At 38.4% G+C, this 14,487-nt stretch overlaps 1 protein-coding gene across 3 annotated transcripts in view; it reads right to left on the bottom strand.

Moving 5' to 3' along the window:
• The window catches only part of cacna2d2a (calcium channel, voltage-dependent, alpha 2/delta subunit 2a), a 399,611-nt gene that overhangs the window by 230,723 nt on the left and 154,401 nt on the right, over nucleotides 1-14,487 (bottom strand). The window lies entirely within an intron of this gene.

The following is a 14,487-nucleotide window of genomic DNA, read 5'->3' as shown; positions in this document are numbered from 1 at the left end:
TTGCAAAGTTAATGGCCAAACGTATCATTACAAAAGTTCTCAATGCTGCTGCATGTGAAATATAATGTGGATAATATTGAATAAATATCTTTTCGTCCGGTTAAATACTGATAATTGCTCACTCAAACCACTTTATCTAATCCTCTCCACTTAACCGTCAGACTCGCGTAACCGCCATGTTTGTAGTTTTTTAAACACTTTTTATCCGCGTTTGTAGTTCTAATCGAATCCTTGTCCATCTCGCAATGGGTTGTGGGTAATATCAGCCGTTGTGCGCATCGATCTGCACTTCGGATTCTGACCGGAAATAGTAAACCATCCGGGAATCTTTGGAATACTCTTTTCAACATACTACGATTTGGGACATACTAATTCTTTTTTCGAATACTATTTAGTACGGATAGTATGCGAATTGGGACGCAGCACAGGAAATCCCTAATGTGAGAGAAGATAGAAACGCTTTGACTGATTAAACATGAAGATAAAACTTCTGTGATATGGTGTATTGAATTCTTCTCGGGTATTTTCATAATAATAAAGTATTCAGAGCTGATTGACGTTCTGTGATAAGAAGCCACATCAGCTCGACTGACGATATGAAGTGAGTTAAAACCTGTTATTAAACGTTGTATTTTGTTGAACAGGTTTATGAACGCTTCACATTACTAGTTTGTGAAGATTTTTGACCCGTGTTGCTTTTTCAAACGCACGTTATAAGCGACTCAAACTCGCAGTCTTTCAGACCTCTTTAAAATGTATTAAATATTAAATAAATTTAGTTAAAAATAATGATCGTTAATATCATGTTTACACTAATGATATCACAATACAGTAGTCAACAGACGAGCTTAAATGTCATAAAAATACAACTCTTCAGTTTTCATATTTTCACCCATCTCTCACAGAACACTTTGCTTCAGTTGGAAACGTGGCATTTTAAAAATGTTGTGAATGCCATTTGATATTTTATTTTAATGAAGGCAGAGTTTTGGAGTTTGCAGACAGTAAAGTAGCATTTAAAGAGTCAGACGAAACTGTGCAGAGTGAAAATTCAATATGGCTTCGTTATCTGTGCGATCAGTAATCGCGTCTCTCATCTCTGTGTCTCAGCAATTCAATCTCTCAGACTTATTGTTTTGTACTGTCTTCCTCTTATTGCCTTCACTGGCTTTCTATCTATCCCTCTTCTTTACCTTCTCTTTTTAGTTGGTCTTTCCTGGGCTCCATCTCTCTCTCTGTCGGACAGTATTTGGTGTAATTGCTGAAGTTTGGCGAACCCCAGACCCCTGACGCTGGGAGTGTGTGCTTCTGTATTCACATCAGTGGACAAAACAAACGGCCAATAAACCAAAGACAATGACAGATAGATCTTTTCCTTTCTCCCCTCATTTTTTCTCTCTCTAGCTTTTCATTCATTCTAGGAATCTGAATCTGAGCTGTAGAAATGAAAAACCTTAATATTCATAACTGCTGTTTCACAGTAACTCAAAGGGCAACTATAATCAGTCACATAAGCAGACGAAGAAGAGAACAAACACACAATGGCTGTGTACACATACTATACAGTGTACTGGATTATAACTTTGTTACTTTTTGAAAAATAATTATTTAGTGGATGGATGGATGGATGGATGGATGGATGGATGGATGCATTGATGGATGGATGGATGGATGGATGGATGATGGATAGATGGATGGATGCATTGATGGATGGATGGGTGGATGATGGATAGATGGATGGATGCTTTGATGGATGGATGGGTGGATGGATGAATGGGTGGGTGGATGGATGGATGGATGGATGGATGATGGATAGATGGATGGATGGGTGGATGGATGCATGGGTGGATGGATGGATAGATGGACCGATGGATGGATGCATTGATGGATGTATGGATGGATGATGGATAGATGGATGGATGCATTGATGATTGGATGGATGGATGGATGGATGGATGGATGGTGGATAGATGGATGGATGGGTGGATGGATGGATAGATGGACCGATGGATGGATGCATTGTTGGATGCATTGATGCATGTATGGATGGATGATGGATAGATGGATGGATGCATTGATGATTGGATGGATGGATGGATGGATGGATAGATGCATGGATGGATGGATAGATGGATGATGCATGGATGGATGATGGATGCATGCATGGATGATGCATGGATGGATGGATGCATGGATACATGGATGGATGGATGCATGGATACATGGATGGATGGATGGACGGACGGATGCATGGATGATGCATGGATGGATGGATGGACGGACGGATGCATGGATGATGCATGGATGGATGGATGGACGGACGGATGCATGGATGATGCATGGATGGATGGACGGATGCATGCATTGGGGAATGGATGGATGCATTGATGGGTGGGTGGATGGATGGATGGATGGATAAATGCATGAATGGATGGATGGATGGATGGATGGATGGATTTTTAATTCGGTGCTAACTACTGTGTATTGTAAATAAATGCAGTTATTTTCCAACTCTGACCAAAAAGTCCAAATTAAATTGCTTAAATAATTAAAATATAAAGTCTAAAATCACAATGAACACTTAACAATTAACTCTTAACATTAAGGTGCAGTGCCTCCGTTATTTCTTTGTAACTGTTATCGTTTAGATGCTCGTACAGACGAAAGGATAAACAAGGCTGGTAAAACAAGTTTGTGGTATTACCAGTCTTGGTTGGGACGACGGTCTTGCATAATTTACAGATGACTTTGGTCTGAGAATGGTCGAAACTAGGGGTGTAACGGTTCATCTACTACATCGATGTATCGATTTATATTCCTATGATCTAACTACATCGATCTGTGCTCGGCAACTTGGCCTTCCGGACGACATATATCGATCTAACATCGTTTTAAAAGGTAATCAATCGATTGTAACGATCATAGGAAATAACGCATTGGATTTAAGCACGTCAGACTTTATATGGATGTTTTTTCTTAGCACTTTTAATGATAAAGGCGTTAAACGTTACTCGATTCAGTCTGCCTATCTGTGACATCATCGCCTCGCACCAGCAGCAGCGCTAAGAAAACAAAACATAGCGGATGGCAGAGGAGAAGCCAATGAGAGAGAAATGATCAAGCCACCAGGAGAAAGAGCTAACGCTACCTGTACTTTCAACCCTGGCTAAATGTGACCTGTGCATTCCTGACACCAGTGAGTTTTAGTACAGCTGGAGACATAGTGAACGCACAGAGAAGCTGCGCTCAGATCATGTTGATCAGTGGATATTTTTGGAAGTAGAGTCATTGAAGAGTAGTTGGTTCCATTTGATCTTTTGTTAAATACGGTTTGTTTATTAAACTGAGAGTAGTAGCAGGTTCAGCCAGTTTATTCAAACTGAAGAAATGTTGGTTGCACTTTATTTTTGATATTAATATTGTATTTGTATTATTTTAATGTTGAAACACAACAGCAAAAGTAGCAGGTAAACCTACTATTCATTAAACCTGAAGAGAAGTTAGTTGCACTTTATTTTTTATACTAATATTGTAATATTTTTATGTTGGAAAACAAAAGCAGAAGTAGCGGGTTAACCTACTGTTGAAATGTTGGTTGCACTTACTGTGCTTTTATTAAAAATGTATTGAATATTGAAAATGAGAGCAGAAACGGTTAACTTCCTGTTAATTCAACCTAAACTGTTGGTTGCACTTTATTCAAATAAAATGAGAATGCATTTGCCATTAATTGTTGTTTACTTGTTTGTTTATATCCATAATTAATTGATACCTGATTCCCTTACAAGAAACAACAGGAATCTAGGAAACTTCTCCTGCACTGACCAGTGTCCAGATATTTATTTCAGTCACACAATTTTTGGCTAAAAAGTTACTGAATCGATTTCAAGTCACTGAATCGTTTCGGATCGTATCGTTCTAAATTAACCAATATCGTCCTTGAATCTTATCGACAACCTCAAATCGTGATACGAATCGAATCGTTGTTAAAACGAATCGTTACACCTCTAGTCCAAACCAAAAAACTGCCATACTGGCGAGCCGACTTGTTTTCCTGTTCACGAGACAATGGTATGGCACAACCAAACATGATACAATCACATGATTGGCTGTTAGCCTGTCACTCCCTACGTTGCTTGGTTACCAAAGAGCGAGTGCCTTTTTTTATGCTTGCTTCCCAACCTCTGGTTTCTTTATAATTTTATCGAACGCATTTTTTATTGATATTGATTACGTGTCTATCACGATACATATCGTTATCACTTTATCACCCAGCCCTCCTTATTTCCAGGTGAAACTGGATGTTAAAATTATTGAATTGATTGCAAATTGATGTTATGCATATGCAGAAATGGGTTGGATAGTGAAAACAGAGTCTTTTTCAGCATGTTACTCCAAATATATTCAGGCATGTCACACTGCCTTTTATTTCTAAATTATGATCATTTCTGATGTAAAATCATACTAACATTATAAGTGCAATCCTTATGTGTGCTTGAGCGAGGAATAGGCTATATATTCATTTCTCATTAAATTCTACTAAAAGCTAATGATCTGAGCTGCTCTTCACATGGACGATATACCGCTCTACCTTTACTGCACGACAACAGGCCTGCACCATAATGACAGACACATCCTCTTTCCGGTTGCTAAATTTAATGTTTGAATCAATGTGTTTCTTGCCATTTCTTTGCACTGATTTACTTGCAATTTATGAGTGAAAATGGTTTCATATCCAACACCCTTTTGTGAGTGTATGGAAGAGCAATCTCAGAGAAATCACCTCCTCCTCTGTGTATGTCAGATCAGTTTGGCCCAAAGGCTCAGAGCTGGACCTGAGGAGAAGCACCAGCGTGCCGGTCTCAGAGGTTTGGAGGCTGTGCTCTGGGCTCTGAAGCGGCGGCGGCGGCTCTAAGCCCTTCATTCACTCCTCAGCGCTCAGCTGGGATTAAACCCAATCACTACAGCCACTGAGTCAGAACACACACAATAACAGATGGGCACACACACACAGATGGAACCGCAGAAACACAGCGATTGGAATTCAAAACTTTCAGCTTCTGTCCATCCGTTTTGTGTGTGTGTGTGTGTGTGTGTGTGAGAGATGGGTAGGTTTAGGGGTAGTGTGTGTGTGTGTGTGTGTGTGTGTGTGTGTGTGTGTGTGTGTGTGTGTGTGTGTGTGTGTGTGTGTGTGTGTGTGTGTGTGTGTGTGTGATGGATATGTTTAGGGGAAGGGGTGGTGTGTGTGTGTGTGTGTGTGTGTCTGTGAGAGTGTGATGGGTAGGTTTAGGGGTAAGGGTAGTGTGTGTGTGTGTGAGAGATGGGTAGGTTTATGGGTAAGGGTAGTGTGTGTGTGTGTGGGGGGGGGGGGGGGGGGGGCATGTTTTTGTGAAATATCAGGACACAAATGTGTATAATGACATGGGTATTACGAAAAGAGGGTGAAATATGAGGACGTTCCCCATGTCCTCACTTTTCAAAATGCTTATAAATCACAGAACAAGGTTTTTTTCACAGAATGTGAACTGCACAGTCTCCTGTGAGGGCTAGGTTTAGGGGCAGGGGCAGTGTGTGTGTGTGTGTGTGTGTGTGTGTGTGTGTGTGTGTGTGTGTGTGTGTGTGTGTGTGTGTGTGTGTGTGTGTGTGTGTGTGTGTGATGGGTAGGTTTAGGGGCAGGGGCAGTGTGTGTGTGTGTGTGTGTGTGTGTGTGTGTGTGTGATGGGTAGGTTTAGGGGCAGGGGCAGTGTGTGTGTGTGTGTGTGTGTGTGTGTGTGTGATGGGTAGGTTTAGGGGCAGGGGCAGTGTAAGGGGATAGAAAATACGGTTTGTACGGTATAAAAACCATTACGCCTATGGAATGTCCTCACATTTCACAAAAACAAACGTGTGTGTGTGTATGTGTGTGTGTGTTGGGTAGGTTTAGTGGTGTGTGTAGGGAGTTAGAGTGTACAATTTGTACGGTATAAAAACCATTACACCTATGGAACGTCCTCACTTAGCTGGCAAAACAAACCTGTGTGTTTGCGCGTGCGTGCGTGCGTGCGTGCGTGCGTGTGTGTGTGCGCGTGTGTGTGTGTGCGTGCGTGTGTGTGTGCTTGTTTCTCTCCCTCTATGTTAATCCCTCGTTTGCCTTCATAGCAGCCACTTATTCAATCAATTTCCAACACATAATATAAAATTCCGTCCCCATTTTGCTTACAACATCATATTATTGAATAAAACAAATGCTAATGGAATTTTAGTCAAACGATTGAAACGCAAATTGTACCTATTTCTAAACCGAATGACACTTATTGAATTAAACATGCAAAATGGTGAGGTCATGTGACAGCAGAATATACTGTTTGAAATGTTCCTTTTTATTTTACTTAAATAATGCAATATATTGTGTACACTATCATTCAAAAGTCTGAAAGGAATTAATACTTCAGTTCATCAAAGAAGCATTTCATTGGTCAAAAGGGACAGAATAATGTTACAAAAGATTATGTTTCTAATAATGGCTGTTCTATTCATCAAAGAATTCGGAAAAAATGCATCACAGTTTGCAAAAAAAAAAAAAATATGAAGGAGCACAACTGTTTTCAACATTGATAATAATCATAAATCCTCATATCAGAATAATTTCTGAAGGGTCATGTGACACTGAAGACTGGAGCAATGATGCTGAAAATACAGCTTTTATCACAGAAATAAATGCGAATAGCTCTTAAATAAATAGCTCTGTTTGATGAAAAGTGTTTAATGGAATGTATGTTTCCAATTTAAATAGCTTTAAAATATAAAAAAAAAAGAAAGAAAAAAAGAAAAAAATTATATTTTAAAGCTATTTAAATTGGAAACATACATTCCATTAAACACTTTTTATCAAACAGAGCTACAATATTGTCAAACACATATTTTCCATCACACTGAAATGAATCAGAGCATGATTCCTCTCGTCTGTCTGATCAGCCTCTCTAATTCACTCCAGTCGACTGAAGCGGCGATTTGTCTGAGTTTAATTGAAAATCTTTTGAGACAAGCAGAAGTGGACGAGAATAAACAGGATAATGGGTCTGATGGCAAGTAAACATGACAAACACACAAAAGTGGAGTGGGTGTAGAAACCCAACGCTAATCTACATATCTGCTCCGACGATAAGAGTTCTCTGGAAAACCTCTCTGTTTAATTCAGACACCCAGACAGAGACAAGATGCCCTCAATCAGCATGTTGAAGAGGAGAAAGATCAACGCCCACTTCATCATCGCAACTTTGGCCCCGCCCACTGGAGTGTTAGTGAGATGACGAGGAGAGAAGAGCGAAACTAAAAATAACATCACCTTCCAAAGGATCCTAATGCTGGGAATGAGCTTATTTATTCTCATCAATGTGAATGTCTCAGTTGAGCATTATTTATGTGTATTCGCTACACTCAAAAAAATGCTGGGTTAAAACAACCCAATAGCTGGGATAGTCCATTTTCAACCCAACTTGGGTTATTTTTAACCCAGCATTTTTTGAAGTGTACATTTCACTGCAACCTTTCATGCTACCATCTGAATATAAGGCTATATAGAACTAAATATAATGCTATATATCTGAATATACACTCTAAAAAATGCTGGGTTAAAAATAACCCAAGTTGGGTTAAAATGTACTAACCCAGCGATTGGGTTGTTTTAAGCAAACATTTAACCCAACCTCTGGGTTAAAACAACCCAATTGCTGGGTTAGTCCATTTTCAACCCTGTAATTGTAAAAACGTGCTAAAAGTTCCACATGTAACACTAGCTATTGCATATGCAAAGATATCAGCCAATCACAGCAGTGGGCGTTTACACTGAAGTCTCACAGCAGCCAATCACAGCAGTGGGCGTTTACACTGAAGTCGCACAGCAGCCAATCACAGCAGACATGCCCTTTCTACACTTCTACTGTTTTAAATGGACTAACTCAGCAATTGGGTTGTTTTAACCCAGAGGTTGGGTTAAATGTTTGCGTAAAACAACCCAATTGCTGGGTTATAACAACCCAATCGCTGGGTTAGTCCATTTTTAACCCAACTTGGGTTATTTTTAACCCAGCATTTTTTAGAGTGTATATTCAGATCTATAGCATTATATTTAGATCTCTATAGCATTATATTCAGATGGTAGCATGAAAGGTTGCAGTGAAATGTACACTTTAAAAATTGCTGGGTTAAAAATAACCCAAGTTGGGTTGAAAATGGACTAACCCAGCAATTGGGTTGTTTTAACCCAGCGATTGGGTTGTTTTAACCCTGCAATTGGGTTGTTTTAAGCAAACATTTAACCCAACGGCTGGGTTAAAACGCCCCATTCACTGGGTTAAAACGACCCAATTGCTGAGTTAGTCCATTTTCAACCCTGTAATTGTAAAAACGTGCTAAAAGTTCCACATGTAACACTAGCTATTTCATATGCAAAGATATCAGCCAATCACAGCAGTGGGCGTTTACACTAAAGCCTCACAGCAGCCAATCACAGCAGACACGCCCCTTCTAAACAACAACTGTTTTAACCCAGCAATTGGGTCATTTTAACCCAGTGAATGGGGTGTTTTAACCAAGCCGTTGGGTTAAATGTTTGCTTAAAACAACCCAATCGCTGGGTTAAAACAATTGCTGAGTTAGTCCATTTTCAACCCAACTTGGGTATTTTTTAACCCAGCATTTTTTAGAGTGTGGCAGAGTGTTAAAATCAGAGGATCTTTTATTTCTAAATGATGACAAATGTTGATTTAAAATCATACTAACATCATAAGTGCACCCCAGGAAGCATTATAAAACAATGGAGTTCATGACCCCTTTAACACTAGACTACATGGACTAACCCACCGATTGGATTGTTTTAACCCAGCGATTTGGTTGCTTTAAGCAAACATTTAACCCAGCCGCTGGGTTAAAACAACCCAATTGCTGGGTTAGTCCATTTTCAACACAACTTGGGTTATTTTTAACCCAGCCTTTTTTAGAGTGTAGCACTTTATTCTCAAATAAAACGTAATTGAGTAATTTTATGAGCTATTTACCTCATTGGCACGGTGAGATTTGCCTCCACAATGCTGGGTTTTTATGTTTTACATGTGTTCCCTACGAAGACAGCAGAGCCTCCTACACACACACACACACACACACACTTGTGCAGGTACCATAAGTGCTGACACCGGCTGAACAGCCTCAACAGTTATTGTCCAAAAGCCAAGCGTGGGCTGAAGAGGACACCATGAGGGACTCACAGCTGCCGTCCTGTTCCACACAAACAAACAGAGACAGACACGTCGCCACATTGTGTCCGTCACCTGCACTTGTAAAGCAAATAGAGGACACACACATTCACACACAAACACCGTCACCCTGAAAAGCCCTTTGTGGCGCTCTGATGTTGATATGAATATCATCTCTGGATGTGTGTTTGGCTAGAGGCAGAAGGGAAGGTCAGCTTTTCGGGTCTCATAAGCTCTGTTACTCTTCAGTGCCCTCGCTCTCTATGATCTACATAGGCAGCTTCCTTCTGAGACAGCATCCTCAGAGGTGACATTTGAGATACACTACATAGGCAGCGTCTCGCAAACTGTGCTTGACACACAACTGATTACAAATATAATTTCATGCATGTTGCCAAGAACTTCTCTAACAAGAGAACTATCATATACACTAGATATTTATACGATGAAAGAAAAAATGTGGTAAACAACAATTAAAATGAAACTAATTTGCAGAGGTGGACAGTAACTAAGTACATTTACTTGAGTACTGTACTTTACTGAAGTATTATTTTTTAGGGAAACTTTTACTTTTACTTCACTACATTTGAAAGACAAATATCGTACTTTTTACTCCACTACATTTCTATCAAGGTCCTCAAAGTCGAAAGCCGTTTCTGTAGCAGCTTTGCAAGTCAGTGGATAAATATTTTTCTTCTTTAAAAGGTTTTTTTATTTTTATTTTGCAGACAGCCTATCAGTAATCACTTTTGAAGGGTCATATGAAGTTTCCCAACTTTTTTGAACACTGATCAGTTTATAGCAAAATGGAGGAAGACGGTTCCTCTGCACTGTGTGTGCACCCATGGCCATATTAGAGAGTAAGTTTCAGTTTTCTGAAAAGATTAAAGATTAGTTTCGTTGACATACACTTGATGAATGTCTCATAAAATGTTCAAAAATGTAAATGTCTGGGAGAAAGAGAAGCATAGACGTGTGGATGAATCTGAAAAAGCCTGATGAAAGAGCTCAGTTCAGTCTGGTTTTTGTGGCTCTCAGATGCCAGAGCACGAGGACTGAATAGAGCTTTCTTTTGTGGGGGTTTTCGCACTTAAAAAGACCAATACACGCAAAATGTCAAAATTTGAATTTTGGAAAGTATTCACGTAAACAAAGTTGATTATGTCTTAAGTGAACGTAAACAGTTGGGGGAATTTCGGATGTGTATCAGTGTGTAGGATTTATGCATTCTGCCTTAAAGTGACAGCAGCGTTGTAAAAAGTTTTGTAACTTTTATACAAGTATTTAAATTAGTTCCAGGTAGTCGTATGCTAGCATGTCGGATGGAGCATCACTGACTGGCTTAAACCACCATGATGGCTATCGCGTGCAATGATTCATACAACAATGCAACAATAATAAAATAATGCATTGACATAAAAAAGGAAATTTACTTCCGATACTTAAGTACTTTTATAAACAAGTACTTCTGCACTTTTACTTAAGTAAAAATAGTTTTTTACAACTTTCACTTGTACACTGTAAAAAAAAATCTCGAATTGAAAATTTTGTATTGAGCGATCACATTTAAAAATTTCAGTTGGCCAAATTGAATTTCTTGAATTTTAATTGAATTAAATTGCATCAATTCACAGAAATCCATTTAGGCCAACTGAAAATTTTAGATGTGATCACTCACTAGAAAATTTTCAATTGGATTTTTTTTACAGTGTAACGGAGTAATATTTGACCAGTAGTACTTTTACTTTCACTCGAGTAATGGAGTTGTGTACTTTGTCCACCTCTACTAATTTGTATCTTGTCAACTAATAAATACGCTTAAATTGAAGCACTAAAATGACTAAAGCTTAAATAAAACTATATTATAGGAATATAGGAAGGAATATCTGAAGAACAAATAATGTTGAAACTAGAAATTGATCTTGTTTTTTCTAATCACCTCAATTGCATAGAACTGAGTGCCAGAAGTACAGTTTTTCCAAAGTTTGAATGCCTGTAACTCAAAAAGTTTTAAAGATATCTCAATACAATTTTAGATTCTGGTTCTTAACAAACTTTTCTTTTAAAATTTTAATTTTCAAGGCCTTATACCGTTCAGTCCCATAGATATGGGGGTCTCAACGCAGCTCCATGTTCAAATTATTGAATTGTATCTTTCAGTGATCAAAAACCAAATGTGGTTCACTTTGCACTTTAAAGAGGAAAGTCTGAAGAATACATAATGTTTAAACTAGAAATGCATCCTGTTTCCCTTACACACAATCGCATAAAACATAACTCTCCGAGTACCAAAAATCCAGTGAAAATGGTCAAGTTGAGGCACATTAACTTGCTTTTAAAAAGTGTATTTATAAGAATCTATATTTGCATCAATTTTAGGGATATTTTGGAAGATGGGTTTTGTTCAATTTAATAGCTTTTGAAGTTACCAACAGTTCAAATACACAGTATCGCAACTACACTGTACCATATTGACATCCCAATATTTCTGGGATTGAACCATATAGGGCGATTAAAAATAAACCATAATTTTAAATAACATTAAAGGGTTGATGAATTGATAAATCAACTTTCATTTGAGCCTTTGATATATAAAAGTTCATTGTGATATAAGAATATCCTGTAAGTTTCGGAGGCTGGAGGCGGAGAAGGTGGAGAAGGTGGAGAAGGTGGAGAAGGCTGGAGAAGGTGGAGAAGGTGTTATTGGTTCATTCGTGATCAGACTTGGGCTTGTAACGCCAGGGCTCGCAAAGTGTGTGTGTGTGTGTATACGGTTTGCGGTTATATTCACTGATCGGGCCGACCAAGCGTGTGTGTGTGTATGGTTTGCGGTTATATTCACATCAGGCCGACCAAGTAATACAAAAATAACATTCCTTTCTTGCGCGCGCATGCTTGCTTGCGTGTGTGTGTGTGCGATCGGGCCAGCCAAGTAATACAAAAATATCATTCCAATCGATCGCGGGTGGATGAGATCATTCATTGTGTTTGTTTGATAAAGATATTTTTCGAGTCCTGTGAGCGTTTCTCCAGACGCTTACAAAACAATCCCCACATGTACTGAGAGGAGCTGAAGCTCATTAAATATGCAAATCTTATCCAATCCTAGCCGTGGGCGTTTACTTCCAAGTCTTCAGTGCGGCACACCCATCAAAACCCAGCGTTTCGTCAGAGAGAATCAAAACCAAGGCAGAAAATAGCCTATTACTTATTCATTATGATGTTTCTGAATGTAAAAACCACGCAAACATCATACGTTGACCTCAGACAACAGTATAAAAACATAAAAAAAGCCAGTTCATGACACCTTTCCTTTCTTAAACGCATCTTGAGTTAATATGTACATTTCAGAAAAATACTTTTTGCCAATTGTTTTGACAGAGTGAAACAAGATACATGTCTAGTTTCAGTGTTATTTGTTCTTCAGACATTCTTCTTTAAACACAATAACTATCAGCGGTTTACAAAAATTGCCTACATTTGGTTTTTGACCATTAAAAAAAGGGTAAAATTTAGGTTGGGGTCCCCATATCTATGGGACCGAACCATATAGGGCCTTTAAAATTAAGATTACAAAAGAAACGTTTATTAAGAATGAGAATCTAGAAGGATATTCAAATATATATTGAATACTTTTGAGTTACAAGCATGCAAACTTTGGAAAAACAATACTTATGGTGTTCTATGCAATTGAGGTGATTGGAAAACAAAAACAAGATACATTTCTAGTTTCAACATTATTTGTTCTTCAGATACTCTTATTTAAATATGAAAAAGTATCAGCTGTATCCAAATTGACCCACATTTGGTTTTCGACCACTGAACTTTACTAGTTTACTCATAGAGCCGTATTGAGATCTCCATATCTCTGGGATTGAACCATTGAGGGCCTTTAAAATGGAGAAACCAACAGAAAAGTTTATTAAGAACCAGAATCTAAAAGGATTTTAAGATATCATTAATACTCCTTGAGTTACAGGTCTGCAAACTTGAGACAAAAAACACAAGAACTGCTTTTTCCCCATTTTTGAACCATCACCGTTGGCATATAATGCAACAAAGATTTCTAAAGTCAACAGATTTAACTAATAGATATACCAATCTCTGTGTGAAAATAAAATAATGATGCTGCCATCTTTCTAAAGTCATTTTTACCTCCCTGTAATTTGGCTCCAAATCTCAGGTGAAAATTGTAATTTTGACCCTCCTCTACAAAACAGTGGATTACTCAGTAAATATACATCCATGGCATCTAATATTTTGGCTTTTATCACTATTTATGTTTGTCTTTCTACAGAAAAAATATTAACAAAGCTAAAAATTTGAACCGGGGACCTCTGGTTGAGTTGAGTTGTTATTTCATGTAGTTAGATCGATACTTTTCAATTAATACTTTTCGATATTAAATAGCCAAACAGTTTAATTCACCAATATTTGTCCATTTTAAGATTATCTGCATCTAGTTCATACTTATTGACATTTTCTAGTCATATTAGAATTGATTAGGAACAAAACCAGTATCCATATCCCTGTTTTCCCACATTAAACAATATGAATATGCAAACTGACCAGTTTCAAGACCCAACATGAAAACGGTCAAGCCTAAAAAGTGGACTAAAATCTGCTCACTATCACAGCCATGCAAGACCAACTCAAAAATACTACACTCTAAAAAATGCTGGGTTGTTTTAACCCAAATTAACCCCAAATGAACTGGGTTTGTCCATGTTTCACCCAAATTGAGTGTAGAATGAACATGTCACATTTCTAAAAACTGCACACTTAAATAAAACAGAGAGAAAAATGTTTCCATTATATCTCCCTACTGTGTGTCTGGATAGCTCAGAAGTACCTAAAGTCAACTTAAAGTCATGAACTAAAACATAAAGTCAGTGCTGTCTAGGTAGGCAGCTCACTACGCTTTAGAACAGAGTCTCGTAATAAACACAGAAGCAGAGATGAAGAGAGAGACAGACAGAGCGGACGAGATAGTCGGAGAGAGATGACAGCCAACAATGTTCTTTTAGGTACTGACATGGCAGTGTTATCTTAGTCTATCAAGCCGCCCCACTCTCTTCCACACACACACACACACAGTCTGGAGCTCAAGGGCGAACTGTTTATTTTTGCTTCCCATCTCGTTGCCCTTTACTTCAATCACGTTCATGTAGCTTCAGATCCGCCACGGCAATCATGAAGCGCTGCGAGAAAAAAGAAAGGTCACGCGGAGCACGTGGTGACAGATATCTGTGGCGCT

This window comes from Gobio gobio, assembly GCF_949357685.1.
Source record: "Gobio gobio genome assembly, chromosome: 17".
Classification (NCBI taxonomy): domain Eukaryota; kingdom Metazoa; phylum Chordata; class Actinopteri; order Cypriniformes; family Gobionidae; genus Gobio; species Gobio gobio.
The sequence above is the reverse complement of the archived record's forward strand: the minus strand, read 5'-3'. Positions and strand labels throughout refer to the sequence as shown.